Source organism: Oncorhynchus nerka, linkage group LG26 (assembly GCF_034236695.1).
Source record: "Oncorhynchus nerka isolate Pitt River linkage group LG26, Oner_Uvic_2.0, whole genome shotgun sequence".
Lineage (NCBI taxonomy): Eukaryota > Metazoa > Chordata > Actinopteri > Salmoniformes > Salmonidae > Oncorhynchus > Oncorhynchus nerka.
In genome coordinates this window covers 28,167,008-28,183,835 of record NC_088421.1, presented here as the reverse complement: position 1 = coordinate 28,183,835, position 16,828 = coordinate 28,167,008, and the positions used below count along the sequence as shown (strand labels likewise).

At 50.9% G+C, this 16,828-nt stretch overlaps 1 pseudogene; it reads right to left on the bottom strand.

Annotated features, from left to right (window-relative positions):
• Window positions 1-15,903, bottom strand: part of LOC115126624 (voltage-dependent P/Q-type calcium channel subunit alpha-1A-like) — a 340,470-nt pseudogene extending 324,567 nt beyond the window's left edge.
• Between the last annotated feature and the right edge of the window lie 925 nt (window positions 15,904-16,828).

Genomic DNA, 16,828 nt, shown 5'->3' with positions numbered 1-16,828 from the left:
GTGTGGTGTGTGTGTTGCGTTACCTAGTGCTAGTCAGCTGGACCTGCTGCCGTGTGGTGTGTGTGTGTTGCGTTACCTAGTGCTAGTCAGCTGGACCTGCTGCCGTGTGGTGTGTGTGTGTTGCGTTACCTAGTGCTAGTCAGCTGGACCTGCTGCCGTGTGGTGTGTGTGTTGCGTTACCTAGTGCTAGTCAGCTGGACCTGCTGCCGTGTGGTGTGTGTGTGTTGCGTTACCTAGTGCTAGTCAGCTGGACCTGCTGCCGTGTGGTGTGTGTGTGTGTTGCGTTACCTAGTGCTAGTCAGCTGGACCTGCTGCCGTGTGGTGTGTGTGTGTGTGTTGCGTTACCTAGTGCTAGTCAGCTGACCTGCTGCCGTGTGTGTGTGTGTGTTGCGTTACCTAGTGCTAGTCAGCTGGACCTGCTGCCGTGTGTGTGTGTGTGTTGCGTTACCTAGTGCTAGTCAGCTGTACCTGCTGCCGTGTGGTGTGTGTGTGTTGCGTTACCTAGTGCTAGTCAGCTGGACCTGCTGCCGTGTGGTGTGTGTGTGTGTTGCGTTACCTAGTGCTAGTCAGCTGGACCTGCTGCCGTGTGGTGTGTGTGTGTTGCGTTACCTAGTGCTAGTCAGCTGTACCTGCTGCCGTGTGGTGTGTGTGTTGCGTTACCTAGTGCTAGTCAGCTGGACCTGCTGCCGTGTGGTGTGTGTGTTGCGTTACCTAGTGCTAGTCAGCTGGACCTGCTGCCGTGTGGTGTGTGTGTGTTGCGTTACCTAGTGCTAGTCAGCTGGACCTGCTGCCGTGTAGTCAGCTGTACCTGCTGTGTGTGTTGCGTTACCTAGTGCTAGTCAGCTGGACCTGCTGCCGTGTGGTGTGTGTGTGTTGCGTTACCTAGTGCTAGTCAGCTGGACCTGCTGCCGTGTGTGTGTGTGTGTTGCGTTACCTAGTGCTAGTCAGCTGGACCTGCTGCCGTGTGGTGTGTGTGTGTTGCGTTACCTAGTGCTAGTCAGCTGGACCTGCTGCGTGTGGTGTGTGTGTTGCGTTACCTAGTGCTAGTCAGCTGGACCTGCTGCCGTGTGGTGTGTGTGTGTTGCGTTACCTAGTGCTAGTCAGCTGGACCTGCTGCCGTGTGGTGTGTGTGTGTGTGTGTTGCGTTACCTAGTGCTAGTCAGCTGGACCTGCTGCCGTGTGGGTGTGTGTGTGTTGCGTTACCTAGTGCTAGTCAGCTGGACCTGCTGCCGTGTGGTGTGTGTGTTGCGTTACCTAGTGCTAGTCAGCTGGACCTGCTGCCGTGTGGTGTGTGTGTGTTGCGTTACCTAGTGCTAGTCAGCTGGACCTGCTGCCGTGTGGTGTGTGTGTGTTGCGTTACCTAGTGCTAGTCAGCTGGACCTGCTGCCGTGTGGTGTGTGTGTGTTGCGTTACCTAGTGCTAGTCAGCTGGACCTGCTGCTGCTGCCGTGTGTGTGTGTGTGTGTTGCGTTACCTAGTGCTAGTCAGCTGGACCTGCTGCCGTGTGGTGTGTGTGTGTTGCGTTACCTAGTGCTAGTCAGCTGGACCTGCTGCCGTGTGGTGTGTGTGTTGCGTTACCTAGTGCTACCTGCTCAGCTGGACCTGCTGCCGTGTGTGTGTGTGTGTTGCGTTACCTAGTGCTAGTCAGCTGGACCTGCTGCCGTGTGGTGTGTGTGTGTTGCGTTACCTAGTGCTAGTCAGCTGGACCTGCTGCCGTGTGGTGTGTGTGTGTTGCGTTACCTAGTGCTAGTCAGCTGGACCTGCTGCCGTGTGGTGTGTGTGTGTTGCGTTACCTAGTGCTAGTCAGCTGACCTGCTGCCGTGTGGTGTGTGTGTGTTGCGTTACCTAGTGCTAGTCAGCTGGACCTGCTGCCGTGTGGTGTGTGTGTGTGTGTGTGAGTGTGTGAGTGTGCGTTACCTAGTGCTAGTCAGCTGGACCTGCTGCCGTGTGGTGTGTGTGTGTTGCGTTACCTAGTGCTAGTCAGCTGGACCTGCTGCCGTGTGGTGTGCGTGTGTGAGTGTGTTGCGTTACCTAGTGCTAGTCAGCTGGACCTGCTGCCGTGTGGTGTGTGTGTGTGTTGCGTTACCTAGTGCTAGTCAGCTGTACCTGCTGCCGTGTGGTGTGTGTGTGTTGCGTTACCTAGTGCTAGTCAGCTGGACCTGCTGCCGTGTGGTGTGTGTGTGTTGCGTTACCTAGTGCTAGTCAGCTGGACCTGCTGCCGTGTGGTGTGTGTGTGTTGCGTTACCTAGTGCTAGTCAGCTGGACCTGCTGCCGTGTGTGTGTGTGTTGCGTTACCTAGTGCTAGTCAGCTGGACCTGCTGCCGTGTGGTGTGTGTGTGTTGCGTTACCTAGTGCTAGTCAGCTGTACCTGCTGCCGTGTGGTGTGTGTGTTGCGTTACCTAGTGCTAGTCAGCTGGACCTGCTGCCGTGTGGTGTGTGTGTGTGTTGCCGTGTGGTGTGTGTGTTACCTAGTGCTAGTCAGCTGGACCTGCTGCCGTGTGGTGTGTGTGTTGCGTTACCTAGTGCTAGTCAGCTGGACCTGCTGCCGTGTGGTGTGTGTGTGTTGCGTTACCTAGTGCTAGTCAGCTGGACCTGCTGCCGTGTGGTGTGTGTGTGTTGCGTTACCTAGTGCTAGTCAGCTGGACCTGCTGCCGTGTGGTGTGTGTGTGTGTGTGCGTTACCTAGTGTGTTGCGTTACCTAGTGCTAGTCAGCTGACCTGCTGCCGTGTGGTGTGTGTGTGTGTTGCGTTACCTAGTGCTAGTCAGCTGACCTGCTGCCGTGTGGTGTGTGTGTGTTGCGTTGCCTAGTGCTAGTCAGCTGGACCTGCTGCCGTGTGGTGTGTGTGTGTGTTGCGTTACCTAGTGCTAGTCAGCTGGACCTGCTGCCGTGTGGTGGTGTGTGTGTGTTGCGTTACCTAGTGCTAGTCAGCTGGACCTGCTGCCGTGTGTGTGTGTGTGTGTTGCGTTACCTAGTGCTAGTCAGCTGGACCTGCTGCCGTGTGGTGTGTGTGTTGCGTTACCTAGTGCTAGTCAGCTGGACCTGCTGCCGTGTGGTGTGTGTGTGTGTGTTACCTAATGCTAGTCAGCTGGACCTGCTGCCGTGTGGTGTGTGTGTGTGTGTTACCTAATGCTAGTCAGCTGGACCTGCTGCCGTGTGGTGTGTGTGTGTTGCGTTACCTAGTGCTAGTCAGCTGGACCTGCTGCCGTGTGGTGTGTGTGTGTTGCGTTACCTAGTGCTAGTCAGCTGGACCTGCTGCCGTGTGGTGTGTGTGTTGCGTTACCTAGTGCTAGTCAGCTGGACCTGCTGCTGCTAGTGCGTGCTGACCTGCTGCCGTGTGTGTGTTGCGTTACCTAGTGCTAGTCAGCTGGACCTGCTGCCGTGTGGTGTGTGTGTTGCGTTACCTAGTGCTAGTCAGCTGGACCTGCTGCCGTGTGTGTGTGTGTGTTGCGTTACCTAGTGCTAGTCAGCTGGACCTGCTGCCGTGTGTGTGTGTGTTGCGTTACCTAGTGCTAGTCAGCTGGACCTGCTGCCGTGTGGTGTGTGTGTGTGTTGCGTTACCTAGTGCTAGTCAGCTGGACCTGCTGCCGTGTGGTGTGTGTGTGTTGCGTTACCTAGTGCTAGTCAGCTGGACCTGCTGCCGTGTGTGTGTGTGTGTTGCGTTACCTAGTGCTAGTCAGCTGGACCTGCTGCCGTGTGGTGTGTGTGTGTGTGCGTTACCTAGTGCTAGTCAGCTGACCTGCTGCCGTGTGGTGTGTGTGTGTGTTGCGTTACCTAGTGCTAGTCAGCTGGACCTGCTGCCGTGTGGTGTGTGTGTGTTGCGTTACCTAGTGCTAGTCAGCTGGACCTGCTGCCGTGTGGTGTGTGTGTGTTGTGTTGCGTTACCTAGTGCTAGTCAGCTGTACCTGCTGCCGTGTGTGTGTGTGTGTTGCGTTACCTAGTGCTAGTCAGCTGGACCTGCTGCCGTGTGGTGTGTGTGTGTTGCGTTACCTAGTGCTAGTCAGCTGGACCTGCTGCCGTGTGGGTGTGTGTGTGTTGCGTTACCTAGTGCTAGTCAGCTGACCTGCTGCCGTGTGGTGTGTGTGTTGCGTTACCTAGTGCTAGTCAGCTGGACCTGCTGCCGTGTGGTGTGTGTGTGTTGCGTTACCTAGTGCTAGTCAGCTGGACCTGCTGCCGTGTGGTGTGTGTGCGTGTGTGTGTGTTGCGTGTGGTGTGTGTGTGTTACCTAGTGCTAGTCAGCTGGACCTGCTGCCGTGTGTGTGTGTGTGTGTTGCGTTACCTAGTGCTAGTCAGCTGGACCTGCTGCGTGCTGGTGTGTGTGTGTGTGTGTTGCGTTACCTAGTGCTAGTCAGCTGGACCTGCTGCCGTGTGGTGTGTGTGTGTGTTGCGTTACCTAGTGCTAGTCAGCTGGACCTGCTGCCGTGTGTGTGTGCGTGTGAGTGTGTGAGTGTGTTGCGTTACCTAGTGCTAGTCAGCTGGACCTGCTGCCGTGTGGTGTGTGTGTGTTGCGTTACCTAGTGCTAGTCAGCTGGACCTGCTGCCGTGTGGTGTGCGTGTGTGAGTGTGTTGCGTTACCTAGTGCTAGTCAGCTGGACCTGCTGCCGTGTGGTGTGTGTGTGTGTGTGTTGCGTTACCTAGTGCTAGTCAGCTGGACCTGCTGCCGTGTGGTGTGTGTGTGTTGTGTTTGCGTTAGTGCTAGTCAGCTGGACCTGCTGCCGTGTGTGGTGTGTGTGTTGCGTTACCTAGTGCTAGTCAGCTGTACCTGCTGCCGTGTGGTGTGTGTGTGTGTTGCGTTACCTAGTGCTAGTCAGCTGGACCTGCTGCCGTGTGTGTGTGTGTTGCGTTACCTAGTGCTAGTCAGCTGGACCTGCTGCCGTGTGGTGTGTGTGTGTTGCGTTACCTAGTGCTAGTCAGCTGTACCTGCTGCCGTGTGGTGTGTGTGTTGCGTTACCTAGTGCTAGTCAGCTGGACCTGCTGCCGTGTGGTGTGTGTGTGTTGCGTTACCTAGTGCTAGTCAGCTGGACCTGCTGCCGTGTGGTGTGTGTGTTGCGTTACCTAGTGCTAGTCAGCTGTACCTGCTGCCGTGTGGTGTGTGTGTTGCGTTACCTAGTGCTAGTCAGCTGGACCTGCTGCCGTGTGGTGTGTGTGTTGCGTTACCTAGTGCTAGTCAGCTGGACCTGCTGCCGTGTGGTGTGTGTGTGTTGCGTTACCTAGTGCTAGTCAGCTGGACCTGCTGCCGTGTGGTGTGTGTGTGTGAGTGTGTTGCGTTACCTAGTGCTAGTCAGCTGGACCTGCTGCCGTGTGGTGTGTGTGTGTGTGTTGTGTTACCTAATGCTAGTCAGCTGGACCTGCTGCCGTGTGGTGTGTGTGTGTTGCGTTACCTAGTGCTAGTCAGCTGTACCTGCTGCCGTGGTGTGTGTGTGTGTGTTGCGTTACCTAGTGCTAGTCAGCTGGACCTGCTGCCGTGTGGTGTGTGTGTGTGTGTGTTGCGTTACCTAGTGCTAGTCAGCTGGACCTGCTGCCGTGTGGTGTGTGTGTGTGTTGCGTTACCTAGTGCTAGTCAGCTGGACCTGCCGTGCCGTGTGTGTGTGTGTGTGCGTTACCTAGTGCTAGTCAGCTGTACCTGCTGCCGTGTGTGTGTGTGTGTTGCGTTACCTAGTGCTAGTCAGCTGGACCTGCTGCCGTGTGGTGTGTGTGTGTTGCGTTACCTAGTGCTAGTCAGCTGGACCTGCTGCCGTGTGGTGTGTGTGTGTTGCGTTACCTAGTGCTAGTCAGCTGACCTGCTGCCGTGTGGTGTGTGTGTTGCGTTACCTAGTGCTAGTCAGCTGGACCTGCTGCCGTGTGGTGTGTGTGTGTTGCGTTACCTAGTGCTAGTCAGCTGGACCTGCTGCCGTGTGGGTGTGTGTGTTGCGTTACCTAGTGCTAGTCAGCTGGACCTGCTGCCGTGTGTGTGTGTGTGTTGCGTTACCTAGTGCTAGTCAGCTGGACCTGCTGCCGTGTGGTGTGTGTGTGTTGCGTTACCTAGTGCTAGTCAGCTGGACCTGCTGCCGTGTGGGTGTGTGTGTTGCGTTACCTAGTGCTAGTCAGCTGGACCTGCTGCCGTGTGGTGTGTGTGTGTGTGTTGCGTTACCTAGTGCTAGTCAGCTGGACCTGCTGCCGTGTGTGTGTGTGTGTTGCGTTACCTAGTGCTAGTCAGCTGGACCTGCTGCCGTGTGTGTGTGTGTGTGTGTTGCGTTACCTAGTGCTAGTCAGCTGTACCTGCTGCCGTGTGGTGTGTGTGTGTTGCGTTACCTAGTGCTAGTCAGCTGTACCTGCTGCCGTGTGGTGTGTGTGTGTGTGTTGCGTTACCTAGTGCTAGTCAGCTGGACCTGCTGCCGTGTGGTGTGTGTGTGTTGCGTTACCTAGTGCTAGTCAGCTGGACCTGCTGCCGTGTGGTGTGTGTGTTGCGTTACCTAGTGCTAGTCAGCTGGACCTGCTGCCGTGTGGTGTGTGTGTGTTGCGTTACCTAGTGCTAGTCAGCTGGACCTGCTGCCGTGTGGTGTGTGTGTTGCGTTACCTAGTGCTAGTCAGCTGGACCTGCTGCCGTGTGGTGTGTGGTGTGTGTGTTGCGTTACCTAGTGCTAGTCAGCTGACCTGCTGCCGTGTGGTGTGTGTGTTGCGTTACCTAGTGCTAGTCAGCTGTACCTGCTGCCGTGTGGTGTGTGTGTGTGTTGCGTTACCTAGTGCTAGTCAGCTGGACCTGCTGCCGTGTGTGTGTGTGTTGCGTTACCTAGTGCTAGTCAGCTGGACCTGCTGCCGTGTGGTGTGTGTGTTGCGTTACCTAGTGCTAGTCAGCTGGACCTGCTGCCGTGTGGTGTGTGTGTGTTGCGTTACCTAGTGCTAGTCAGCTGTACCTGCTGCCGTGTGGTGTGTGTGTTGCGTTACCTAGTGCTAGTCAGCTGGACCTGCTGCCGTGTGGTGTGTGTGTGTTGCGTTACCTAGTGCTAGTCAGCTGTACCTGCTGCCGTGTGGTGTGTGTGTTGCGTTACCTAGTGCTAGTCAGCTGGACCTGCTGCCGTGTGGTGTGTGTGTTGCGTTACCTAGTGCTAGTCAGCTGGACCTGCTGCCGTGTGGTGTGTGTGTGTTGCGTTACCTAGTGCTAGTCAGCTGGACCTGCTGCCGTGTGGTGTGTGTGTGTTGCGTTACCTAGTGCTAGTCAGCTGTACCTGCTGCCGTGTGGTGTGTGTGTGTTGCGTTACCTAGTGCTAGTCAGCTGGACCTGCTGCCGTGTGGTGTGTGTGTGTTGCGTTACCTAGTGCTAGTCAGCTGGACCTGCTGCCGTGTGGTGTGTGTGTGTTGCGTTACCTAGTGCTAGTCAGCTGGACCTGCTGCCGTGTGGTGTGTGTGTTGCGTTACCTAGTGCTAGTCAGCTGGACCTGCTGCCGTGTGGTGTGTGTGTTGCGTTACCTAGTGCTAGTCAGCTGGACCTGCTGCCGTGTGGTGTGTGTGTTGCGTTACCTAGTGCTAGTCAGCTGGACCTGCTGCCGTGTGGTGTGTGTGTTGTTACCTAGTGCTAGTCAGCTGGACCTGCTGCCGTGTGTGTGTGTGTTGCGTTACCTAGTGCTAGTCAGCTGGACCTGCTGCCGTGTGGTGTGTGTGTGTTGCGTTACCTAGTGCTAGTCAGCTGTACCTGCTGCCGTGTGGTGTGTGTGTTGCGTTACCTAGTGCTAGTCAGCTGGACCTGCTGCCGTGTGGTGTGTGTGTTGCGTTACCTAGTGCTAGTCAGCTGGACCTGCTGCCGTGTGGTGTGTGTGTTGCGTTACCTAGTGCTAGTCAGCTGGACCTGCTGCCGTGTGGTGTGTGTGTTGCGTTACCTAGTGCTAGTCAGCTGGACCTGCTGCCGTGTGGTGTGTGTGTTGCGTTACCTAGTGCTAGTCAGCTGGACCTGCTGCCGTGTGGTGTGTGTGTTGCGTTACCTAGTGCTAGTCAGCTGACCTGCTGCCGTGTGGTGTGTGTGTTGCGTTACCTAGTGCTAGTCAGCTGGACCTGCTGCCGTGTGGTGTGTGTGTTGCGTTACCTAGTGCTAGTCAGCTGGACCTGCTGCCGTGTGGTGTGTGTGTTGCGTTACCTAGTGCTAGTCAGCTGGACCTGCTGCCGTGTGGTGTGTGTGTTGCGTTACCTAGTGCTAGTCAGCTGGACCTGCTGCCGTGTGGTGTGTGTGTTGCGTTACCTAGTGCTAGTCAGCTGGACCTGCTGCCGTGTGGTGTGTGTGTTGCGTTACCTAGTGCTAGTCAGCTGGACCTGCTGCCGTGTGGTGTGTGTGTGTTGCGTTACCTAGTGCTAGTCAGCTGGACCTGCTGCCGTGTGGTGTGTGTGTTGCGTTACCTAGTGCTAGTCAGCTGGACCTGCTGCCGTGTGGTGTGTGTGTGTGTTGCGTTACCTAGTGCTAGTCAGCTGGACCTGCTGTGTGGTGTGTGTGTGTTGCGTTACCTAGTGCTAGTCAGCTGGACCTGCTGCTGTGTGGTGTGTGTGTGTGTGTTGCGTTACCTAGTGCTAGTCAGCTGGACCTGCTGCCGTGTGGTGTGTGTGTTGCGTTACCTAGTGCTAGTCAGCTGGACCTGCTGCCGTGTGGTGTGTGTGTGTTGCGTTACCTAGTGCTAGTCAGCTGGACCTGCTGCCGTGTGGTGTGTGTGTTGCGTTACCTAGTGCTAGTCAGCTGACCTGCTGCCGTGTGGTGTGTGTGTTGCGTTACCTAGTGCTAGTCAGCTGGACCTGCTGCCGTGTGGTGTGTGTGTGTTGCGTTACCTAGTGCTAGTCAGCTGTACCTGCTGCCGTGTGGTGTGTGTGTTGCGTTACCTAGTGCTAGTCAGCTGGACCTGCTGCCGTGTGGTGTGTGTGTTGCGTTACCTAGTGCTAGTCAGCTGGACCTGCTGCCGTGTGGTGTGTGTGTTGCGTTACCTAGTGCTAGTCAGCTGGACCTGCTGCCGTGTGGTGTGTGTGTTGCGTTACCTAGTGCTAGTCAGCTGACCTGCTGCCGTGTGTGTGTCAGCTGGACCTGCTGCCGTGTGTGTGTGTGTTGCGTTACCTAGTGCTAGTCAGCTGTACCTGCTGCCGTGTGGTGTGTGTGTTGCGTTACCTAGTGCTAGTCAGCTGGACCTGCTGCCGTGTGGTGTGTGTGTTGCGTTACCTAGTGCTAGTCAGCTGGACCTGCTGCCGTGTGGTGTGTGTGTGTTGCGTTACCTAGTGCTAGTCAGCTGTACCTGCTGCCGTGTGGTGTGTGTGTTGCGTTACCTAGTGCTAGTCAGCTGGACCTGCTGCCGTGTGGTGTGTGTGTTGCGTTACCTAGTGCTAGTCAGCTGGACCTGCTGCCGTGTGGTGTGTTTGTGTGTTGCGTTACCTAATGCTAGTCAGCTGGACCTGCTGCCGTGTGGTGTGAGTGTGTTGCGTTACCTAATGCTAGTCAGCTGGACCTGCTGCCGTGTGGTGTGAGTGTGTTGCGTTACCTAGTGCTAGTCAGCTGGACCTGCTGCCGTGTGGTGTGAGTGTGTTGCGTTACCTAGTGCTAGTCAGCTGGACCTGCTGCCATGTGGTGTGTGTGTTGCGTTACCTAGTGCTAGTCAGCTGGACCTGCTGCCGTGTGGTGTGTGTGTTGCGTTACCTAGTGCTAGTCAGCTGTACCTGCGCCGAAACGCAGGTATTTTTTATCCTATAGCTTGTTCTCCGTCTTCTTTTTAAATAGTGAGCCAACATTTTTTCAGCACTTTTATTTCCATGTCTGATAAAAACTCATTTTCTCATGAGAAATATGTTTAGAACATCAAATTACAGTCAAATCACAGTATCGAATCGCAATACATATAGAATCGTGAGAATCACAATACATATATGGAATCGTGAGAATCACAATACATATATAGAATCATGAGAATCACAATACATGAAGAATCATGAGAATCACAATACATGAAGAATCGTGAGAATCACAATACACATAGAATCATGAGAATCACAATGCATATAGAATCCTGAGAATCACAATACATATAGAATCATGAGAATCACAATGCATATAGAATCATGAGAATCACAATGCATATAGAATCATGAGAATCACAATGCATATAGAATCATGAGAATCACAATACATATAGAATCGTGAGAATCTAAACACATAATCGTATCACCACTTAAGTATGGTGATAATATCATGCCGTGAGGTCCCTGGTAATTCCCAGCACTAATACACAGTAGAGCCCACAGTATCTGTGTGTGGAACAGGTCGTGAAGTTAGAGCCCACAGTATCTGTGTGTGGAACAGGTCGTGAAGTTAGAGCCCACAGTATCTGTGTGTGGAACAGGTCGTGAAGTTAGAGCTCACAGTATCTGTGTGTGGAACAGGTCGTGAAGTTAGAGCTCACAGTATCTGTGTGTGGAACAGGTCGTGAATTTAGAGCCCACAGTATCTGTGTGTGGAACAGGTCGTGAATTTAGAGCCCACAGTATCTGTGTGTGGAACAGGTCGTGAAGTTAGAGCCCACAGTATCTGTGTGTGTCGTGGAACAGTATCTGTGTGTGGAACAGGTGAAGTTAGAGCCCACAGTATCTGTGTGTGGAAACGTGAAGTTAGAGCCCACAGTATCTGTGTGTGGAACAGGTCGTGAAGTTAGAGCCCACAGTATCGTGAAGTTGTGTGTGGAACAGGTCGTGAAGTTAGAGCCCACAGTATCTGTGTGTGGAACAGGTCGTGAAGTTAGAGCCCACAGTATCTGTGTGTGGAACAGGTCGTGAAGTTAGAGCCCACAGTATCTGTGTGTGGAACAGGTCGTGAAGTTAGAGCCCACAGTATCTGTGTGTGGAACAGGTCGTGAAGTTAGAGCCCACAGTATCTGTGTGTGGAACAGGTCGTGAAGTTAGAGCCCACAGTATCTGTGTGTGGAACAGGTGTGGAACAGTATCTGTGGTCGTGAAGTTAGAGCCTGTGTGTGGAACACAGTAGAGCCCACATCTGTGTGTGGAACAGGTCGTGAAGTTAGAGCCCACAGTATCTGTGTGTGGAACAGGTCGTGAAGTTAGCAGCAGCAGAGAGCAGCTAGGGAGAAAACGGCCAATAAATAATTTACATTCTGCAGATTGAATGTAGATCCCTGATTCCACACAGCAAAGAAAACACTGGGGTTTAACGATACTGCCTCTCGTTCTCTCTGTCTCTCTATCTCTCTATATCTCCTTTTTCTTTATCCATTTGCTTTTTCTGGGCTTTCTCCCTCTCTCATTTGTGATGGTAGGATTTCCATCCCAGTGTTATGTGATGTGATGTACAGAGTAACAGTCAAAATCCATAAATACCACGGAATATCCTGGGCTTTAGTACATAGATACATAATCAAATACAACCAAGTATGAAAAGAAGCACACACACAAAGGGTGAACTGACCTCCTTACCTCCCTCAGTGCCTCATCCCTTGGGGAGTTAGTGTATGAGCTAGTATATTACACAGGATAGGGCAAGGGGAGGGGTTATAGGTTAGAGGTCAAGGGGTCATGACAGTTGATCTGGGACAAAGCAGAGCATCTGAGGTAAAAATATAAAAAAATCTGTTATTTTACCAGGTAAGTTGACTGAGAACATGTTCTCATTTGCAGCAACAACCTGGGGAATAGTTACAGGGGAGAGGAGGGGGATTAATGAGCCAATTATTAGGTGACCAGATTGGGAATTTAGCCAGGACACCAGGGTTAACACCCCTACTCTTACTATAAGTGCCATGGGATCTTTAATGACCTCAGAGAGTCAGGACACCCGTTTTAAGGTCCCATCCACAAGACAGCACCCTACACAGGGCAATGTCCCCAATCACTTCCCTGGGGCATTGGGATATTTTTTTAGACCAGAGGAAAGAGTGCCTCCTACTGGCCCTCCAACACCACTTTCAGCAGCATCTGGTCTCCCATCTAGGAACTGACCAGGACCAACCCAGCTTAGCTTCAGAAGCAAGCCAGCAGTGGTATGCAGGGTGGTTTGCTGCTGGCACAATAGGGGAGTAATAGGAGAGACAGTTATGAGAATAATAGTATGTGCTATACAATTCAAAACTGTTTACTGAATTTCCAGGGTGAGACAAAATAAAGTCACCCTCTTTCACTGCTGCATGAGAATATGTCTGAAGGACCATTCTGCCGGCTTTCAGTTTGTTTCACATAGTTACTTTGACCTAAACCCTTATCTTATGGATAACATGAGTCAAATGGGTACAGTAAACAAGGTGCCACTGGGACCTTTGTGTTGTCTCACTGGTAGTGACCACATACTGTATGTCCCCATAGGAAAACCCTTTGAATAACCCTTTTTGGTTCCAGGTAGAACCCTTTACACAGAGGGCTCTACATGGAACCCAAAAAGAGTTCTACCTGAAACCAAAAAGGGTTCTTCTTTATGGAACAAAAAAGGGTACCCCTATGGGGATAGCCAAAGAACCATTTTGGAACCCTTTTTTCTAAGAGTGTACAGTGAATCTATAAAATCATGTACTGAATCATCTACTGAAACATTCAACTGAATCATATTGAATCATTCATCTACATAATAAGCTGCTAATGAGTCGTCTACTGAATGATACTGAATCATAAATGTGTAGAATCAACTAACTAATCATCTCTCTCCTCCAAGTATAACAACATAGTGTATGTGTGTTGCCTAAAATGATTAAATTCACAGATTCATTTACACTTGGGGAATCAGGTGGCTATCGTCACATACACATCACACATACAGTACCAGTCAAAAGTTTGGACACCTACTCATTCAAGGGTTTTTCCTTATTTTACTATTTCTACAGTGTAGAATAATAGTGAAGACATCAAAACTATGAAATAACCCATATGGAATCATGTAGTAACCAAAAAGTGTTAAACAAATCAAAATATGTTCTATAATTGAGATTCTTCAAAGTAGCCACCCTTTGCTTTGATGACAACTTTGCACACTTTTGGCATTCTCTCAACCAGCTTCATGAGGTAGCTACTTGGAATGCATTTCAATTAACAGGTGTGCCTTGTTAAAAGTTCATTTGTGGCATTTCTTTCCTTCTTAATGCGTTTGAGCCAATCAGTTGTGTTGTGACAAGGTAGTGGTGGTGTACAGAAGATAGCCCTATTTGGTAGAAGACCAAGTCCATATTATGGCAAGAACAGCTCAAATAAGCAAAGAGAAATGACAGTCCATCATTACTTTAACACATGAAGGTCAGTCAACCTGGAAAAGTTCAAGAACTTTGAGAGTTTGTGTGTGTGTGTGTGTGTGTGTGTGTGTGTGTGTGTGTGTGTGTGCGTGTGCGTGTTCACGTGTGGGTGCGTGTGAGGACGGAGGACGGAGGGGGCATGAGAGGTAAGGGAGTAACTAAGGAAACAGGAGAAGGAGTGAGATTTAAAGGGATAGGGTGATAGATGAGGAGAGAGATAGAGGAGGAGGGAGATAGAGGAGGAGGGAGATAGAGAGAGGGAGAGAGGCAGAGGAGAGGGTGAGAGAGAGAGAGGGACAGAGGGAGAGAAGATGATGATAGAGGAATGGAGAGAAGAGAGAAAAGCAGGAGAGATAGATGTAGGAAGAGAGGGAGATAGAGGAGGGAGAGGAGGCAGAGAGAGAGGGTGAGAGAGTGAGAGAGAGAGGGACAGAGGGAGAGAAGGTGATGATAGAGGAATGGAGGGGAGAGAGAAAAGCAGGAGAGAGAGATGTAGGAAGAGAGGGAGATGTGGAGAAGAAGAGAGAAAGGGTAATAGAGGAAGAAGATGAGACACTGCTAAACTATTACCCTGAACACACTTAGATCAACATCCAGCATGTTCAAACAAAACCAGAGAGGACAAAACCATCTGAACTAGGTAGGGGTGTGCAGGTGTGGAAGAGACAATGTCCACAATCCAACACATTCAATACATATTCAAAATCCCTTTTTCAAAACGGTACAGAGGCAAGCTCCCACACATGCTCATAGAGTAACATGTATTGAACATATTTCACACACATCTGTGTTCAATCTCCATTCAAACAATTGAACAGATACGATTCAAAAGCCTTAAAACAATCTCATCCATTTGCCAGAGCAGCAGGCCAATTAGAGTGTATCATTTCTGACCCATCACTACAGATCAATGCAATCATTATTCTACTTTCCTCTCTCGTCCTGACAGCCTCACAGCTTCCAACAGGAGAACAGACATTGCCCAAATACCTCCCCGTTTCTCCCAAAATGGTGCTATGCTAACACTAAGACTGAAGGATGGGGTTAAAAACAAACAAAAGATAACTGTTGTAAGGTGCATTGTGTCTGTAAAAATGTAGAAACTGGAAGAAGAAGCCTAAGTGTTGTTGTCCATTAGTTTACTCCAATTAGCAGAGGGGTGGGTAGGGTTAGGCTGTTTCTGCTCTGCTCTGGGTTAGGGTTAGGGTTAGGGGTAGGCTGTTTCTGCTCTGCTCTGGGTTAGGGTTAGGGTTAGGGTTGGGCTGTTTCTGCTCTGCTCTGGGTTAGGGGTAGGGGTAGGGTTAGGGTTAGGCTGTTTCTGCTCTGCTCTGGGTTAGGGGAAAATAATAAAGAAAATTATATTTTTTTAAATAAAAAAATAACACTGGCAGTATAGTAGCAGACACTGTATGTCCAGTGTGCCACACACACAGATGGCCACAGTGGGCACACACATACAGATGGCCTCAGTGGGCACACACATACACATACAGTCAGGGGCAGTTGTGTCTGGCCTGACACACACATGCACGCACACACACACAGAGAAAACACATGCAGGCACACACACAAACAGTCAGGGGGAAACACGGACACACAGACAAGACACACACACGCAGGTAGTCAGGCACACACATACACTCCAGCACACCACAGGCATGATACATCAGTGAAAACCTAGAGATATGTGTGCTGATAAGGACAAGGCCTAGTTCACTCCATTCTCTCAGTCTACGCAGAAATGGTGGCAGTATATACTCTCTCCCTCCCTCCTCGCCTTCCACTTCACTGTTTTTCCTGAGCTGAGACTGAACATGCTGACATCAGCAACCAGCAGCTCTGCACTACAAACATCTCTCTCTCTCTCTCTCTCTCTCTCTCTCTGTCTCTCTCTCTGTCTCTCTCTCTCTCAAAAAAAATGATGAATGCCCTTAATAACAACGTTATTATTCATAATGACAAAAATCATATCAATGATGCCCAAATAAAAACATTCAATGGATCCTAAACCTATCATGTCTACAGGTTTCTGTTGAATCACCACACACTACAGCGCCAGGAAGGCCTTTGAGTATTGCTGTCTAGTAGGCTATGTTGTCATCATTACATGCTCACACTAGCCTAATGATGCCCTACCTAATTGGCTAATGGTAGAGCCACATAGATAGGTCCCATCATTAGATCATCTTCCCATTATGATAATAACATTGCAAGTACAGTGGTCCTACCTGATATTCGGGGTTTAGCACTGATGTTATGATACACAGTGATGAGAAACATGTAAAGGATATGGCCATTCTGTAATCTTTTTGGCGTATTTTCTCACAAAGTTATCCTCGCTGAAGATGAACAGCGAGCGGTTGACGGTGAAGCAGTTCTGACGCACCGGGATGGGGTTGTACAGGGCCATGGTCCGGGCTCTCTGCGCCATGGACTGCTTGTAGACCCGCTGTCCCCCGGGGCCTCCAGGCGGGCCGCCCTGCCGGCTGCCGCCACGGCCAGGGCCTCCAGGTCCATGCCCTGGTCCATGGCCGTGGCCGCCGCCATACCTGGACGGCATCTCGTTTTCGAACCGCGCCATTCTCTGGACACCAAATCTTTACAAAGCAGCTGTAGCTGAGAAGGAGGCGAATGCTCAGCACGACCACACAACATTACATCCCATCTGCTTGCGGACTGCTCAGACACTCAACTGTTTTATTCTGCTTCTTCCACCTGCATAGGGGGAGAGTTGCCGGGCGGTAAGCCTATATGGGGCGGCCTTTACAAGATGAAGACGCCATCTAGGCTTTGGTCTCTCTTGGTGCGTTAGTACTAATGGTCAAGTGCGGGTGTAAAACAAATGCAACGTGTGGTGGGGGTGGGGGTGGGGTGGATAGCTTGGCTTGTTGCACGACTATCAGTGCAGTAGGATTCACAATTCTTCTTCAGGTCGTTTTTCGATGTCCAAAAAAGAAGAGTACGGCTCTGTTGGGATATTGAGGATATCAGATTGGGGACATTCCAAGATGAGTTAGTATAAATGTTTCATGTTCTCCATGGCTGCTCCATCGTTTTCTCCCGAACCATTTCCACGGTGCGATAGGCTCGTCAGAAGCCCCTTGTGCTTCGCTTGAAGATAAAATGTTGTATTGTCATCATGACTACAGCACAATATTAAAATCAATCAGATTATTTTAAATAAATCCACCAAGTGTTTCCCCTCAACCGGGCATGTTGGTCGTGATTGCCATGGTACGTTTCAGACACCAAAACATGTTGGAAAAAAGAGCTAAAATCTATAATTATTTATTTATTTTGTAACATCCGCAACGTTTGGTACACTGGCTAATTTGTCTCCCGCCACCTCACACTCGCTTTACACGCGCGCAAAGATGAACTGGCATCCTTATACATGAAAAGGATAAATGTGACATTTGTTGATTTTTCTTATTTGCATTCAATAATCATCTTTAATTGAAATCCGTCGTGGTTTGTACTGTAATGTAGGGTAATATTAGAGCTGAATCAACAATGAAATGATGTCCATCTCGACACAATGATCATATTCTCTCCATCACCTGCACAGCCGTCCATTCATACGTGGTCTCATCCGAGGAGGGGACATTTGGACA